The sequence below is a fragment of the Mercenaria mercenaria genome, unplaced genomic scaffold, assembly GCF_021730395.1.
Source record: "Mercenaria mercenaria strain notata unplaced genomic scaffold, MADL_Memer_1 contig_3723, whole genome shotgun sequence".
In the NCBI taxonomy this organism is placed as follows: Eukaryota; Metazoa; Mollusca; class Bivalvia; order Venerida; family Veneridae; genus Mercenaria; species Mercenaria mercenaria.
This window is the reverse complement of record NW_026461890.1, coordinates 1-18,260: the sequence shown is the minus strand read 5'-3', so window position 1 is coordinate 18,260 and position 18,260 is coordinate 1. Positions and strand designations below refer to the sequence as shown.

At 34.2% G+C, this 18,260-nt stretch overlaps 1 long non-coding RNA gene across 1 annotated transcript; it reads left to right on the top strand.

Moving 5' to 3' along the window:
- Positions 1-2,243: 2,243 nt before the first annotated feature.
- Positions 2,244-4,758, top strand: LOC128553344 (uncharacterized). The gene is made up of 2 exons (XR_008369320.1): positions 2,244-3,165; positions 3,813-4,758. It is a non-coding gene; the product is annotated as an uncharacterized LOC128553344 (long non-coding RNA).
- The last annotated feature ends 13,502 nt before the right edge of the window (positions 4,759-18,260 follow it).

Sequence of the window (18,260 nt, the reverse complement as noted above, 5' to 3'; positions counted from 1 at the left end):
TGAGCCGTAATTTTTTAAGACATAAGCGGCCAAACATCAAAGGAGCCGCGTGAACTTTCCCACGAACACGGGTGCATAGTTGGGGGCAGTGGATTTATTCATTTATTGAGACGAAATGAAGCGTTGAGAAATGTTCATAAACAACATGTACAGTTTCGGGATATATCCAAATTGTATGTTTGTACAAAGGTATGGCAGTGTATTTTCAATATTATAATGAATCAGCTTCAAATCTGTCACTTTTGGACCAGTCATACACACAGTCGAGGGTAGTTACGTCATATTGTATGTATTTTCTTTACCAAATATGGGATTAGGTAAACACAGCCATACGTGTGACAATTTTATGTTATCGGGCGTATGTTTATGGGAATCAGATATACAGCCGTAAGTATACATTGTTTTGTGATTCACATATTAATTACTGCAATTAGTGTATTCATGTCAATGATTGCAGGGACATAAATAGCTATGCATTCTCTACTGTAGGCATTTCAAACTTTGAACACAATACTCACATTCTATTTTGTAGAAGATATCAAGTTTCTTTTTCAAAAGCATTTTGTCATTTCTGTCATGATTATAATTAATTCTGTGTCTAACGTATTTCGCCAGGTACTCTGTGAGTTGAAAGTGCTGCAAACCATATACTTTTTTTTTGAAAATGCAAAATGAAAGTGAAAGTAGGTAGAGCTGTCAAAATGAAAAAAAAAATGCAATGCAATATTTCAAAAAATATATAAGTTAATAAGATTTCATTAACCAGAGTACCTAGATAAGTATGTTAGACACACAACAAAAACAAATTTAGAGAAAAAAATGTGTTTGAAAAAAAAAAAAAAAAGATTGACATTTCTACAAGGTAGAATGTGGACAGTTAGAGGTACATGTGTTTAAGACAAAATACAAAGTATAACCAGACAAGGTGACCTTTATAGAAAGTATCTGCTACTTGTGTATATGTGCTATGAATATTATTGGTCTGTCAGGTATAATTTCCATTTATGAAAATTTACATGATTTGGGGGGGAGGGGGGGGGGGGATGGGGGGAGGGGGCGCTCTCAAAGGCTTTACATGATCCTAGTTCTACTTTTCATTTCTACTTTCACTTTCAGTTTGAAATGTGTTCCATTTTTTTAAATTACATTTTTGCAGCCCTTTCACCCCTCAGACTTCCTAAATAACCAATATGTTATGTTAGACAATATAGAGATAGTACCTAAGTTTTTCAAATCATAGGTATGAAGTTAAAAAGCTTTGAAATGAAGACAAATGTACATATATTTCTCAAAAATAGATATATTAACAATAGTTTAAGCAGAAGCATAGAGTTATGAGCATTTAATATTTTCATGTAAAGGAACATTTTGTGATCAAGAAAATGTAACTCTTCTTGGACCTGAAGAGCATAAACATCAAAGGGACATAATATAGCGAATATTTTCTACTTGGGTGCATTTGATTCAACATTCAACTGTAATCTGGATTTCTAAATACTGATCCATGATACTGTGTGCTAAAAATATAGAACAACTGGAACTGTCCTTTAACATCAAAAAGATGCTGTAGCAAAATGAAAATTGTTAAGCTCTAACTGGGACTCGAATCCAGGACCTCTCACACCCAAGGCAGACACTCTACCACTTCCCTATAACAGCAGTAGCTATAGCTACGCAGTTTAAGTGCACCGATTACATTACGTGAACTGGAACAGTTTTGTGACAATAACACATTACTCCGGATTATCGGCGTATTCGCTTTGTTACCTAACGGCAATTTTCGTGAAAAGAAAAAATATAATCTAATGCTGCAAACGTTTTAATCGGTAAAAACTGCCCGAATTTCTCTGGCGTGTTTTTTAGAGTATGAACGTACTAACTGGTAGTACCAGTGAAATATAACATACACTGAATGTTATATATTTGCCTTTATAGCAGCTGGCGAATGGCAAAGACAGTGGGCTTTGTCAAAATATAAGCAGTTACTTTACCAGTTTCGAGAGGACATCAGTTGATAGGAAAGTACAGTTATAAACTAAATATATAAATACCTTTCTGCAACACATGGAGTCATTAGCATTCACTGTCAATCAGTATTATGACTAAGATCGGCGATCATTCATTCATTCAAATAAGTCCGTTGTTTACATTTTTAATCGTAACCGGTGCTCTTGTAAAAACTACTTTTTTTGAAAAATCGAAGAATGCGAAGAGCTATGATACGGTCTCTAGACAATAGTATACACATTAGTCTCACTTGAGATGCAAACTACAGGTGTCATAAATAGGCCTAGCTTATTCCTGTTTTTAAATGTTGCAGGTTTGTAATATATCATAACTTGAGACAGGACTATATAAAAAATTTTTGACACAAGCATGGTAACAAAATATATTTTTGAAACAGAAGTTTGAAAATCTGTATGACAGTATAATAGCATTTTATGATGGGAAATTTCCAATCAGTAGAATATATATTTGTATATTAAAGCTTTTCCTTCTTTTTCTGTACACTTCTGTATATTGTAGATCTAAATAGAGACAGAATATGAAATTCCTCAATAAAAAATCTTTTTTTGAAAATCATTATGAAAGAAAAAGCTATTTCAATTGTAAGGCATCCCTGAAATGTCACAGATTTTGATAATGGTTTTAAATGTTCATTGTCAATGCATATGTTTCAAAGTATGCTATTTAATTTTATATGTTTATATATTTTATATGTGGTTTATATAATACACACCCACACACAATTTTATTAAGATTCTTGTAGATATCAAAATTATGTAGCTAATAATTATAAGCTTATGTACATGCACCCAATAACCATTGATCTTGTATACCTAAGGCTCAGACTTAGTGTTTAAGATTTTCTATATTATCAAAATCTTTGTGTAATTTAAAGATTGATATTCCTTCTTATAAATGGAATAAGGCATATTTAAACCTGGTTACAGAGCAATTTTATATAATTTATATCAGGTCACAGCCTGCTGATGAAGATCCTCAGCTTATACAGAGGTCAGACTTGAGCTATGTGCTGATTCAAAAGATGCTAATGACAGTGGATAATCCATTCTGAGTTGTTCTAGGACCATTCACCAACGTTTCAAAACACTGATGGAACTGAAGGCAGTACGTGTACTGGTGTCTGGCCTGTGATTTCAAGTATAGACTATAGTATGTATTGACTAAGTTAGTCTCAAAGTTTCCTAAATTTGCAAACTTTATTATACCGGTAATTCAAACCATGCTAGATTTTAATTTTACTCAAAAGGAAATAAAAGAGAACAATAAATAAAATCATGCTTGCAAAATATACAGAAACCAAATTGATACCCTGAATGGAGGCACTTCATTTACAAACATTTGAAATGGATCAGTCTGATTTTGACCAAGTATTGGTTTTGGTTTGAAACTTTCACTTATGATAATTTGCATGCCTAGCTCATAATATAAAGCACTAGACTATGAATCAAGAAAAGTTGTAAGTTTGATCCTTTGGCTATGCAGGCTATGCATGCAATATCTTTAACAGTTTGAGAGAAGAACATGTCTGAAGTCATTTGTCCAACATTTCTTACTCATTTACAATGGGAAGTTGTCTGTGAGCACAAGTCATTTCTAGTAAAGAATGCAGGAACACTTGATTGGTTAACTGAACACCATTACATGACTGAAATACTATGGCAAAATTGAATCATATTGAAACAAAAAACAAAAAAAAAAGGAAATTTCACTCCATAAATGCATAACAAAAATAAAATTTGTGATAGTGTACTGTATATAACATAGAAAAAACAATTCCTTTTCAGATTGATGTACCTCCTTGAATACAATATATCTGCCATGTGAAAGGAACAAGCTGCAAGATATACTGTGGAAGTGGGGGCCTATGTAAAAAAAAACATTTTATTTAAAGAATATAAGAAATCTGACACTAAACTACTGAAAAGGTACACAGGGGACATTTTTGTGTGTATAGACTTTCATCAAGATTCTGAGAAAGTTGATTTATTAAACAAAAATAGTCATGTCATATTGTGTCTTCAAAGCTGAAAAGATTAAGATCTTAGGAAAACATTAGGACTCAAAAAAAGTAATGGGGTTATGAAACTGTAGTGTTCAACATTTAAACTGTTTTTGTTTTTTTCACTACATTTTGTGAAGAGGGTTCCATCACAAGATGTGACATATTGGTAAGAATGAGATGTAGTTTATGAAAAAAAGTATTTTGCTTTAAATGTGCAGACTTTAAGTTACATAAAAAATCAAAGCTGTAACAATAAAGCTTGATTAAAAAAAAAACACTGTTGAAAACTAGCCTTTATGTAAATGTCACACTTTTTTGGGTGCACAGGGGACACAATTAGCTATATAATTTAATATAACTTTTACTCTTAGGCCCTTGCTAAATTTCTATAACGAACTTGTCCGTTTTACAATTTGGACAGTATTATTAAGTGTTAAAAGGGGTGCTAACCAAAAAGATACTGACTGAATGGCGAACAGTGCAGATCAAGATCAGACTGCACAGATGTGCAGGCTGATCATGATCTACACTTGTCGCAAAGGTAGGACCAACCATGTACAGCATAATAAGGGTTAAAACTGCTTGAGCCATTCAGCTGAAATTGCAAACATTTGTTGACTACATTGATTGGATATATGTAATTTGCCCCAAAACACTTTATAAAACTGAACTGAATTAAAATAAGGTGAGAGAGAAGAAAAAGCTTAATTATTTAAAAAAAAAAACAATATAGCCGATAGATATACATTGTTGAAGGGATTATCTTTGTTTACATTAAATTTAAATGTGGCTGCCACGTTGTTTGTTAGGAACATAACACACATTAATTTCTTGTTTTCGAATTTTAAATATCGCATTTATGTGTCAAAGATTGGCATGGGTGAAAATGTTACTGAAAATATTAAGTCAGTTTTTATTGATTAACTCCCTTTTTGGCTTGTGTAGTATAAAGTCATGTGCATCATTGAAAGTATATGTAGTACTTTTCTAACCAACTGATAAACATTCTATTTTTGGAAAGTGTGTTGCATAAAGTTAAAGGAGTTTTTTTTTGGTATGAAATTTACATGGTGTAGGCCTTTAAACTGTTAACTTTAAAAACCACCTTGTATTTTTGATAATTTCTTATGTAATTAAGTCATTTCTAATGTTTTCTCTTTTAATTGACCCTGAGTGGCAGTTCTTGTTAACTACAAAACCATCTTTTATTATTGGTTAACTAATTATTGGAACAGTGAGCATTTTATAATTGTTTCATCACAATGCACTCCTTTATGGGAATAGGGAGGCAATAGCACATTTAACTATTAAACCGTCATTTGAATGAAAACAGCCTTAGACACACCTGAAAATCAGATAAATTTGAAAATACATGCAGAGTATAACATTTTCTTATTTTTATCTTCAGTTGGTTATAAATGCAACTGATTGTTTTTATCAACATCTGTTGACAGGTGTGTTTCGTCCCAATTTAATTTTGTGACCCATACAGTGTTTCCAGGACTCATCAGTAAGAGAAACACCATCAACATGAGTCAACAACATAACTTTTAACATGTGAACAGAAGTTAATTATAAACATTTTCATAGGAAGAATAGTGAACTGGAACAGTAAATGAAAATTTAAAAGAAATGGAAACCTGTACACTTTGGCATTTCATAGTTTGTTTTTTTTTAAATCAAATTTATCTGAGAAGACAATGACAGTAAAATATAAAATTTTACTTAAAATTATTGTTGTAAATCATACTGAAATCTAACAACTTACTAGTAATATAAATTTTATCAATAGCATAGAGTTAAGATTTTCTGATATTTTTGGAAAGATTTGAAAAACATTGTACTTTAAATGTTCAACCAATATTTTAGATCAAATTATGAAATGCCATATTTATTTATAAATGAATAAAACTGTTGTCAACTTATAAAAATTTCTGTTAACTTTAATAAATTATTAGAACTTAAATATTTTTCATTGTCTTTGTGTCCATCAGTTTTCCTGCTTATTCAATTACATCATGCTATTTGCCACTTGCTAAATGTCAAATATCTAAAGTATAGATGTTAATAGTTAACAGCACTGCAAAATGCAGAACAAAATATTTCCAAATGCTTATTAATGAGTGATTACTTATAAACAAACTGGTGTATAGAGCGGTATGTAACATCATGCCATTATGTAATAACTTTTATCACTTGACATGGCTAGAGACTGAACCTACAATATCCCACTGAAGTGGTGGGCCGTCTACCACTTGGCTACTGAGGCTTATGAGGCAACAGGACTTGATTACTACAAGGTGGAGATTTTGTTTAAGGCCATACCAAATTGATTAATAGTTCTTCGGATAATTTTCCAAAATAATGGGAGCGAGAGAGCGAATTTTTTTTTCTCAATTTTGATTTTTTCAGAGGCGGGTAGATTTTACATGGAGCGAGCGGGTATTTTTTTTCAGCTTGGACCCTAAAAGGAGGCATAACCAGTTATGACTGTACATGAAGTTAACATTTCTTTATGAATAACACAGAAATCAAACAGTTACAGTGTGACTAACACAGTAGATAGCTTTTCTATATGTTTTAAAAACTACATGAATGGTTTTGCAAATAAATTATTGCCAAAACTCACTGAACCAGTTTGTTTTTATTTTGTATTTATAACTACTAAGGGATGAGTGTCTTATTTTGAATTTTGATTGTTCTACATTAATCTGAAGGCGAGCCCATTTAACGGGAGAGGATGGGGAATATTTACAAAATGGGCACCCAAGTGGAATAACATGTAATGTAGCACCTCCACTGACTCAGGTGTGACAAACAAATAAAAAGTTAATAAATTTTAATCGATCGTATACTGGTATTTTATTAATTTAATATTTATCCATTGTCATAATTATAAAAACATACTATGAAAATATAAGACAAGAACTAGAAAGATAATTATAAATGCAAAACCAAAGATATCTGTCCTCCAAAGACCAGTATACTATTTTATAATACTCTAACTACGTTGACAGATATTTTGACAGAAAAAGGTGGGAATAACTTGAACTAATCAAAATCTATCTAACATGATTTAAAAACCAATGAAAAAGGTTTTAACATTTTCTGATGCAATTCACCAGTGATATTTTGGAAATATCATGTTTAAAATGTGTTGTCAAAATATATGTGAATTATGTCCAAGATTTTATATTTTATAAGCCAAATTGACCAAAAGTTTATTACATGTGTCAATCATTTCGGATAAATGTTTAAGTACATCTTAGTACATCAGGTGAGTGAACTGAAGTAACCAAAACAATTCTGTAATAGTGAAATGTCAAACTCAACATCTGTCTTGGACAGCGATCAAGTGCACTTGGCTCCGAAGCAAGTCAGACTTTTAAAATGTCAAATACAAGTTATATACTTAAACATGTATGAAAAACAATAATTATAAAATACATGCAAAACCCTGAAAGAAATACATCTTTAATCGGGTACTCTACTTAAGGTGAAGAAGGTGTAATTCAGCGACGTCTGGCGGAACGCCAAACGTTACGCTTCGCAACGTCGCGTCATTACGTTCTATTAAGAAACGAAATGGCGCCGAGCGATGCGGTAGGGCGATACACCGGACATTTATTTTTTGTACTTTTTTTTTTCATTCTCGGCTGGATAATCTTGGTGGTTATAGGTGCCAAATTAAGACGAATAAAAAAGAATAAATCTTTAAAAAAGACTACACATTTTGAAATATACTACTAAACATTACAATAGCCGTGCAAAATTCGTTTGAAGTCAAAACATGTGCAGAAAAACGAATGTTTTTTTTTTTTTTTTTTGGATTTTCTTTGGCTGACATGGGTGGTTATTTTGTCCTACTTTTGTGTTTATCGTTTTTCCGTAACCGGGGGACACGTGATTTTAAAATTCATTCAAACGAATATCCCGTTTTAAGACGCACCACTTGCACAAAATAACTGTATTTTTTGTATTTCCTTGATGGTAATTATACATGATTTGCATGAAAAATATGAGATATACAACATTTTTAGGTTCAAATTGACAGTGTCATATATAAGGTCTATATTCTTAAAACTATGCTGAAAAAAAGATTGACTGAATACGTTTGCGTATGAAGTTTTGAAAACACATTTATTTCGGAAGCTCCTAAATTGTACCACCCCACCCCCACCCCACCCCCCTCCCACCCCGAAAACTTGTAGTATAGCTGTTTATTACCTGTATTATAAGAATGATTTTCGTGAAGTTTTTGTGAGTTACAAAAATGTTTAATTCCCTATGTTTGTAAACATTATCGTTGGTGTTTGCATCTATTCATAAATTATAGCCTCGTTTCGGAGCATTCTTCCGGAAAAAAAACCCCGAAGATGCACGACGGGTTCGTAAGCAGTCGGAAAACATACTTAAATGTGCAAGTCTTTTCTATATGATAATGGGTACACTTGAGAATTATTAAAAGTATGTCAAAATTCATATATTATAATGATTTGGAAATACAAGAATGAAAGTATGTTTTAGAAAATATTAGATTTTTTAAAACGGAATGGCTAAATAACTATTTGCAAACATCATACACAGTTTTAGTAATAAGACGTTTGCGTAACGTCAGAAAAAAGCGGGAAAATGCGCAACGTCAAACGCCGCCCATAGCGCCATTTGAGACTTTATCATTTTTTGCGATTTCGTAGCTCGAAAACGAAGTCGGTAGTCAAGGACTTTTTTTTCGTTATTTTGCTGAGAAATGCCTTTAAAATAATTGTGTAAATTTTAAAAAAAATTCTATGGACCAGTAAATGCATGCTCCCAATCTATACAAGAAACGTCATTTTCGTAGAGGTCAGATTTTGGAACAACACATGCTAAGATTTATGGCTACAACTTAATTAATCAGAAAGAGTCAGCCTCAAACTTATGACTTAACAAAATCGCGTGCAGTCAGTGTCGCTGTGGACTAACATTTGTCTGGTAGAAGTGTATTTCATCAATTTATCAAATGATTTTCTTATGATTTTTTATGTTTGAAAAATGCACGAAAAAATGGGGGTAGGGTAAAATTTATGACAATACTGCGAAAACGAAGTCGGTGACCCCTGATTTTTATTTGCTCATTTTACAGTAAAATAAAGACAGTATTAGTTTTTTAAAAAATTCTATGGACCAGTTTTTGTCCACTACTTAATCATTCCGCACGAAAACAATAATTTCATAGAAAGATTTTGGCATGATTTTTGCATAAAATCAGTATTCCTTCAGCGAATAGTGGGAGTATGTATTTAAAAATTACATCACCGTGTAGGTTTCGACTGGCATATTATATAAAATGGGGAAAAAACTTTTTAGATAAAATGAATGCCCCGAGACTAAATTAATCGCCATGAAAACGGCAACGTCACAACTATTTCCGACTAGGCTTAAAGGTGAAATTTCGACGTTATTTGCGTAAAAAGTGTGCATTTGATCTTTTCAATAATTGTACATCGGGTGAAGATCAACTTTTGCTGTTATCTACGTATGTTATCTAGGATGTAACTTGTTTTTGAAAATCCCGCTCATTATACCTTCTTCACCTTAATTAATTAGTGAAAAGAAAGTAATCAACGTCTCAAAGTAACATGTGTAATATTGCACCCGTAAAAAGTCATTATGTTACAAACATATCTTCTGAAACCCAGTTAGATGGCTTCGACACATGAGCAACTTTGTGCCCCTAGTGAAACTCCAAACGGTAGAGGTGAGGGGAAAGTAATAAATCACTTGACCAATGAGACCAAACGGAGTTGGACACACAAATGCTCCGACATTGCTCGAATCCCATTGGAATAATTTCTTAACAGATCAGGCTAGCTTAAGTTTTTGTGGTAGAGGTTCATTTCAGTCAAAAATGATAACAGACGGACAAAAAATGATCCCAATATGGCCACTCTTAAAAGTGTTATTTGTTGTGCTTTGATTGACCAAGAAATTTGGAGTTGTGGAGGTCTGTTTTTTCAGTTTCTTTCTTCCAATCAATTCACAGCCAATTAATATACAAACATGGAAAATTGGGGTAACAATACGACAGAAATTATCTTTATATCTACACTACTTATTTGAAAAGCTAAACATTTTTTTTTTATTGAATATATGCATTTTGATAGAATATCTGACTGCCGTACTAAAGAAGTTACGTTCAAAATGATTTGGGTCCCGAGACAATTAAATTTAATGTGATGGATCAGTCAGGATCTGGGAACAAACTTTTTTTTTAAAGAAAGCACTTTGCTTTGGCTCTAGATCTAACATATTGAACTAAACAACTGATAACAAATAGTTTGAAAACTTTATCTGAACAATATTTCTATATTTAATCCAAATATTTTTAATTGAATCCTCGTGCACGTCTTACAAGTCGGGCTTTGTTCTTTTCACTGTATTCTGTATTGAACAATCGTAGAATGTGCCTACTTCATCACCTACCGGCACATCGAAGGCCAAGTGTGGCATTAGTACAGACACTCCAGATTTAAAACAAATGATGAACAACATCATAATTCCTGACTTTTTGAGTTTGAGTCATCAGCTACATGTATTACGAACGCATGAATTCCGATCAATATCACTTTGACGCATTAAAACAGCGATAAAACCTGTTTGCCGTTATCATTCCGGACCGCGTAATAGAAAAAAAAAATTTTCGGAGATTTTTACGTACGTGCGGGCGGGTGAATTTTTTTTCTTTTTCTCGTGAATGAAATCATTGATGCGGTAGTTCCGACGAACGACAAATCAATTTGGTATGGCCTAAGCAGTAGGTTAGCTTAGTTGGTAGAGTACTAGTCCTGTATGAGAGGGTCCCCAAGATTGAGCCCAACAGTAGACTGACTGCACATTTTACTCAATCTGTTCAATTAACTAGGTGCACAACATTGAACTGCGACTGTTTTATAAACTAGAGGACGATTTTTATATAGCAGGGGAGTTTATTATGGTATAGGACTTGATAACCACAAAGGGGAAATTGTTTCAGCAGCTGGTTAGTTCAGTTGATAGTGCACACACCCTGTAAACAAGTGGTCCCGGCTTTGAGCCAACCACTAACCGCTCATTTTATCACCCCTTGATAATAACCCCCAAGTTGTGAAACGAAATTTCACAATTTTGTTGTGCGCTAAGAATAAGGACTAGGGACGTTACTGCACAAGTCAATATATCTCGGTACGAGCGTTTTTGGTACGAAACATAGGCACAGTAAAACGTCTACCGTACTTAATAAATATTGTCTTCAAAGTTGTGTAGCATTCAAGACGGGACAGAAACATTTTAGAAACAGTAAAAAGGTTTGAAAATGTTGTTCTTGTGGTAAATTAATTGCTGCATGTGTTTTAAACGCGTAAACAGTGTCCTAGCAACAATCGGCCATTTTAGTTTTACTTGGATTACTTCCCTTGAAATTAAGAAATTACCGTCTCTGTCATCCATGTCATGCTGGTGAACTCAGCGTGAAACTGGCACCGACTACGGCGGCGGCGTGTATTGTATCGTCGAAAAGTCGCCATTTTGTTTCTTTGAGAAAAGCACTGAGACAGCCCAACCCTTGACTCAAGAAATCTGAGAAAAATCTCAGCGCGGAAGTTGAGATTTTACTGAGAGATTTTTAGTGAAAGCTAATCTGAGAAAAATCTCAAGCTGAGAATCAAAGTTGAGATTTTTCTCAGACTTGAGCGGAGATTTTGACTTGAGAACGTTAGTGAAAGCGGGGCCTGGCAAAGATTGACAGAGTCCTTGGTCCCAAAGTATGTTCACAGTGCTTGAAATAGCCAATGCCAACTTTTCCTTTAATACTAAAAAACAACGTGTATGGACCACCTTAGGAGATCTGTCTCTCCCACATTAGACAGAATCGTATAGTGTCACTGATGCTGTTTGACCAAACATGAAATCCTACATATAATGTAAAACTCTCAAGGTGGGCTGTTTTGGAAAGTTTGTCCCGTACATACAAGCATACAATGCTTTGACATTCCTAATGTATCATCACGTTGTAATAGGAGGACAAAATCATATCTGACTAGAGCCGCCCTTCAGATGCACAAGTTCGATAGGGCGGAAAAGGGCGGTCATGTTCTCTATTGTGAAAAACTTGACGACGTATGAAATGTCTCAGGCATACAGTATTGACCAAAGGCAATGGGCATACAAGGATACAATTGCTTTGACATTCAGGAGAAGTTTCTCCTACCAGATCCTAAAGGCTGGGTTCACAGGGCTGCGAGACATCGCTTTGCTAGTAATACTAGCTATGAGCATCAGCATCGCTAGTAATACTATAAAACCTTAAATGTCTCTCAAAGATACAATGCTTTGACATTGCTAATGTATCATCATGTTGTAACAGGAGGAAAAAATCATATCTGACGCTATCATGTATCAGCTCGACTGTTTTGTCAAATTTGTCATGTAATACAAAAGCAATGGGCATACAAGGATACAATTACTTTGACATCCAGGAGAAGTTTCTCCTACCAGATGCTAAAGACTACGTACGTTTGATGAAAACAATGTAGGACAAAATGTTCAACATCATGTTATGCATCATGTTGTTTTATCCTACTGAGGGGGATTAGGAGAAAAGCATAGTGACCTTTTGCATTGATGGCAATTTCACGGATTGTAGGAGAAAAAATGCATCGGGACAAAATTCCATTATCATGTTGTTTATTTTCCTACTGATTTAGCAACAGGATAGTGAGAAAATGATTACTATCCTGTGACGCATCAGGACAAAATTCCAACATTATGTAGTGTAATACGATTTCATTGCCAGATCAAACACTAGAATGTTAGGGATCGGTAGCATGGATAGACATTCGATGCCCTTCCCCGTACATCTAACTGCGGCGTCCGGACAGTTAGGCAACCAAAGAGTGTATTCGCACATCTCATTAGAACGTCGTGCTTCCCTTTGGCGGGGCAAGAGCATCTAATCCCTGTCCATGAATCCTCGCAGCGTCGGCAAATACGGAGTCGGGTCGTTACAACCAGCATTAACGCTTTGCCCGTGCCGATCAGAAATCCAAACAAGGGAGGAAAAATGCTCAACAAGGTAAGGACTACGATACAATTATACCATCATGTAGGATTACGGTTGGATGTAGGATAAAATTCCAACATCATACTATTGCATCGAAAAGCATTTCAGATCTCTGATATAGCCTTATGGTCAGGTTTTGACATTCCGATAGCTTGATACTAGTCTTGTAATGATTTTGCATTACAGCTTACTTGATAGTTTGATAAGAGACATCTCTAGGATTTTGTAATGGTTTTACATAATGTTCAAGTTATCGCATTGAGACTATACTTTGTAAGTTCTATATATTTTCAATACCAAGAGTACCAGAGATTTGACTGCAATTTCGATGCTGTAGCCTGTGGTTGGATATAAGAAGGGCACAGTTACAAAGTTAAAATGAGACGTTCAAGAAAAATGATCAGTCAGAAATCAAGAGTTTTGTTGTTCAAAGTGTTGAAATTTTGAAGGACCATCTACCTTACATAGTATCTCAGAAGTATTGTTAAATAGTATAACACGTCTCATTTTATGTTGGCCAACGACCCTTGTTTGATCTCCGAGATGTGATATACCATACCTGTCTGTCAAGTACACATAATAAGCAAAGGCACTACCAGCATGAGTGAACATGTTTATTCACACTGGAGAATGCCAGTGTCTCTTAACATTTCATTGGGATAGCATACTTAGCAAACAAGCTGGCAAAGTATTAATTGCGGACAGACAGGACAGGCTATTGGACTCATAATACAGACAAACAACACTAAACCTTCATCTCGGAGACCTTTACCATTACTTTTTTATATTGAAATACAACAAACACAATAAGCAAAAGTGTGCCTCTTTTACGGGCATAGCCACTTGCACGGACAAAGTTCATCATATAAAACAATACATGCAAATATCAGAGTCTATCATTTCAAAACGTCTATCTCTGTTTGCATCAATCACTGCCCTGTGAACACAGTCTTCAGCATCTACCTGTAATAAAAAATGGCATTTCAAATTTTCTAACAAAGTAATTCAATGCAAACATATGAAGCTGAAATGAAATTATGCTTGTTGAAATGAAAATCTATTTTTTTTTTTCTCTCAAGAAATATGCTGAGGAAAATCTATCATTGCTGTATGACAATTTATGAAACAGAACATCTGTAACTCACTGTTCATATTTTTTTTGTGCATCACACAAAATCAAATGTAAAATGACACTTGATACTGACAGCCTCCAGTATAGAAATTATAACAAAAAGTTCAAGCATCAAGCTGAAATGGTTTTAGATTAAGGGCATATTAGAATTGAAATAATCTATTTCAAAAGAGTGATTTAACACTATTTATACATTCGGACGGTAATACGTGTACGTTGTACAGCCCTCGTGAAGTTATTACACTCAACGCATAACCGCCCATCATGCATAAATAGTTAAAACACTCTTTCGTTGTAAATTATTTCTTAGATAATATCAGGGAGAATATGTCACATTATCTCGAAAGTTCGACTTATGATCTTGAGAGATCAACTTATCATCCAAACAATAGATGTAATATCTCAATTTTAACTTTGTATTATAATCCAATAGTACGACATATTGCTTAAGCACTCACTGTAACTTGAACATAGAAGTCAAGAGCTCGATCTGCCATATGCTTGACTGCTTGATGTAATAATTCAATACATTTCTGCCACACTCGGGGTGATAGGCCGAGCCGGAAACTAACTGTACTGGTTTTTATAATTAAGGAATTCCCCACACTGTATATATTCTACATCTTTTATTCTTCCATTTTTCAACTGCATCTCGAATGTAATTATTTAATCATAAAATAAGTGTGTGACAATGTCATACTGTTAAAGGCACTGACCTCCAGATTTGGCTAAAAATAATCTTTCTTTCAAAAGTTTGGTCATACCATGAACATTGGAATATGAAATTTATTTTCTAAAATATTTGAAAATTTCCAAATCAAGAAAAAAAAGATGACCGCGTGGGGAATCAAACCCGGACCGCTGGGACAATAAAGACGTTTTTCGTCGTCGTAACCAGCAGCGCTATAGCTGAAGTAGTGACAAAAGACTGCAAAATATAGATATTTATAATCGAGACAGTTTACCTGGAGTAATAGCGGGACAAACGCTTTTTGATTTTCATTGTAAGAAGTAGTAAAAACAGCAAATTCTTATGTGTTTCCATAACATAAAGTTTGTCAGTAATTAAGTTTTAAAGCCCACTTAAGAAATACAGCATTTATTTCAAGATATCAAAAAAAATCTTTTTAGTCCCCTACTGGACTTACATTATATAGATCTTTTTTTGTTTAGGATTAATTACACTTTGTTGTTACTAAAAATAACTTTTATGATAACTTTTTGTATAATCGGCCAAAATAATTCCTAATGAAAACAACTGTACGTTTTTATATATGCAAACTTTAATCCAGGTGCTTTATTATATTATATTGTATATATAGTACAATATTGTTTATACATCATTGGCAGATATCAGTTCATTATGTTATACTGCAGTAGAGACAAGAGCTCGTCGAACACGAAATGCCCCCCTTGATGCATTCAGTAATTGCACAAGGAACAGAAATTATATGCTCACTGTAAACAAAAGTTCTACCATTCTGGTTTAATCTGACCTTGACCTTTAACCTATTAACCTAACAAGAGATTACAGAGTTATCTTGGCGCCATCCACTGAGCCATTTTTGAATGTTCCAAATTTCAAGACTAGCTCAAGGTCAAAATCAAGGTCAAATTTCATTTTGGTACAAAACAATATGTATGTGGTCAAAATTTAAAAGCCGTGGCTTGAGAAATGTGAAATCAGGTCACTAGATCAATTTCAAGGTCAAAGTTCATTTCGGTAGACAGAACTATGCATGTGCTTCAAATTTGGAGGCTGTAGCTTGAGAAATGTGAAAGTAGGTAATAGGTAAAAATCAATGTCAAATTTCAATTCAGAACACAAAAATATGCATGCGGTCCAAATTTGAAGCCTGTAGCTTCAGAAATGTGAAAGTAGGTCACTAGGTCAATCTCAAGATCAAAGTTCATTTCGGTACACAAAACTATGCATGTGGTTCAAATTTGAAGGCTGTAGCTACATTACAAAATATCAAAGCCATAGTCCTTGTGGTTTGGACAAGAAGATTTTCGAAGTTTTTTCTCTATACAAGTCTATGTAAACCATGTGACCCCCAGGGCGGGGCCATATTTGACCCTAGGGAAATAAATTGAACAATCTAAGTAGAGGACCACTAGATGATGCTACATACCAAATATCAAAGCCCTAGGCCCTGTGGTTTTGGACAAGAAGATTTTCAAACTTTTTCCCTATATAAGTCTATGTAAACCATGTGACCCCCAGGGCGGAGCCATATTTGACCCTTGGGAAATAATTTGAACAATCTTAGTAGAGGACCACTAGATGATGTCATATATAAAATATCAAAGCCCTAGGCCCTGTGGTTTTGGACAAGAGGTTTTTCAAAGTGTTTTCTTATATAAGTCTATATAAACCATGTGACCCCCGGGGTGGGGCCATATTTGACCCCAGGGAAATAATCTAATCAATCTTAGTAGAGGACCACTAGATTTTGCTACATACCAAATATCAAAGCCCTAGGCCCCATGGTTTTGGACAAGGAGATCAGAAACCGTTTAACTGTTCTTGGCCAATGTGACCTTGACCTTTGACCTAATGACCTCAAAATCAACAGGGGTCATCTGCTGGTCATGAACAACCTCCCTATCAACTTTCGTGACCCTAGACTTAAGCGTTCTTGAGTTATCATCCAGAAACCGTTTTACTGTTCAGGGTCACTGTGACCTTGACCTTTAACATACTGACCTCAAAATCAATAGGGGTCATCTGCTGGTCATTACCAACCTCCCTATCAACTTTCATGATCCTAGGCCCAAGTGTTCTTGAGTTATCATCCGGTAATACGCTAAGATTACGATTTAGACAGTGATTCTTCGTTGGCCGAGCGGTCACGGTATTCGTATTATACCTTTTCGTCGGGAGTTCGATCCCCATTTTTTTCAGTTTGAATTACATGCTTTGTCTAAGTTTGTTTTTCTCTGGTTTCTAATTTATTGTTTTGTTTCTTATTTTCGTATAAAATTGGTAGTATCTATACATCAATCGATCCTAAAATTATAGCCGGGCAAGATTTTTATTATAGTGAAGTGTAAGATTGTTATAAATCTTATAACACTAATTCGTACAGGTTTAAACCGTTCTGTTATTAAAAGCTAACCTCAAAACCGAACTATAGGTAGCACACAGTATTAGTCATAAAAAAAAATTGTTTGTTTCCGGTATCCCGACCTACCCTAAATTTTTGGCCCGACCCTAAATGTTTTTATGGCCTTTGAGAATACTTTTTTCAACTTTTGAACAAAAGGTTGCAAAACTGCACTTTTTATGCTTTAAACATGACCAGTAATGTTAGAAATCAACTTACTGATGCTCTAAAGGCATAAACCCTTATTTGTCTGAAAAGTCTCCCTTAATAAAAATAAAATACAAAAAAAAAAAAAAATCCGACTTACCTACCCTAATTTTTTTAACATGTTACCGGAAACAAAGCATTTTTAGGCCTTATGTCGTTTAGAAGTGAAAACAAAACAATAACATAAGATCAAGTCAATACGCTAAGTTTACGATTTAGTCAGTGATTCTTCGTTGGCCGAGCGGTCAGGGTATTCGTATTATACCTTTTCGTCGGGAGTTCGATCCCCATTTTTTTCAGTTTGAATTACATACTTTGTGTAAGTTTGTTTTTCTCTGGTTTCTAATTTATTGTTTTGTTTCCTATTTTCGTATAAAATTGGTAGTATCTATACATCAATCGATCTTAAAATCATAGCCGGGCAAGGTTTTCATTATAGTGAAGCGTAAGATTGTTATTAAACTTATAACACTAATTCGTACAGGTTTCACACGTATCACAGGAAAGCTTAAAAAAACAACGTTAAATTATATTAAAGGTGGAGTGTATTAAGACATTATTACGTGCCAATCGTGACATATGATTTAAGTGAACATGTTAAAACTAGAGTTTTGTCTTGTTTTGTCTCCATTGAATTGCATTGAAGAAAAAAATAACCGATCTGGGAATCGAACTCACAACGAATAAGAATAATACGAATAC